The sequence below is a fragment of the Penaeus monodon genome, chromosome 25, assembly GCF_015228065.2.
Source record: "Penaeus monodon isolate SGIC_2016 chromosome 25, NSTDA_Pmon_1, whole genome shotgun sequence".
Lineage (NCBI taxonomy): Eukaryota > Metazoa > Arthropoda > Malacostraca > Decapoda > Penaeidae > Penaeus > Penaeus monodon.
The window spans coordinates 33,023,271-33,023,876 of record NC_051410.1 but is presented as its reverse complement, the minus strand read 5'-3'; positions in this window follow the sequence as shown (position 1 = coordinate 33,023,876).

The following is a 606-nucleotide window of genomic DNA, read 5'->3' as shown; positions in this document are numbered from 1 at the left end:
TTATTCCCTTTATTGTTCAGGGAATCAGTGTTATTTATTATTATTTACATTGAAAACAAAAACAAATAAATACTGATGTCATACATTTCAAAACAGACACGAATTTGTGTATCATACATTTTCTCATGTTCATGATATCTCTTGCCGACAAGAAACGATTTGTCAAAACTTATAAAAAAGGAAGATAGGCAGAACTAAAAACATAATGTAACATGCATGCATCTTGTGGACCGAGGATTTTTGTTAAATATTAATTTTTCTTGACAAAGCAGAAGATATGAAGTTATCCTAGAGAAATATGATAAAAGTTTCATGTCCTCTAAAAGCAGTGAATATTGCAGCAAAAGACAAGGTTTGCACTTTGAATCCAGATCTGATTTCAGAAAATGTCAGAATGGAAACGTATAGTCCTGAAGTCTGCTATGGTACAAAAATAAAAATATTCATTATTACCATCAATTATGGATTGGGAAGGAAGCGGCAGCAGAGTCAGCTATCAGGGCCTGGAAGTAAAAAAAAGGGGATTATGTATTGTAGGCCTATCTATGTCGGAAAAAAGATAATCTGTTATGGATTTTTTTTAGGGCTAAGTGTACGGAGATTCAG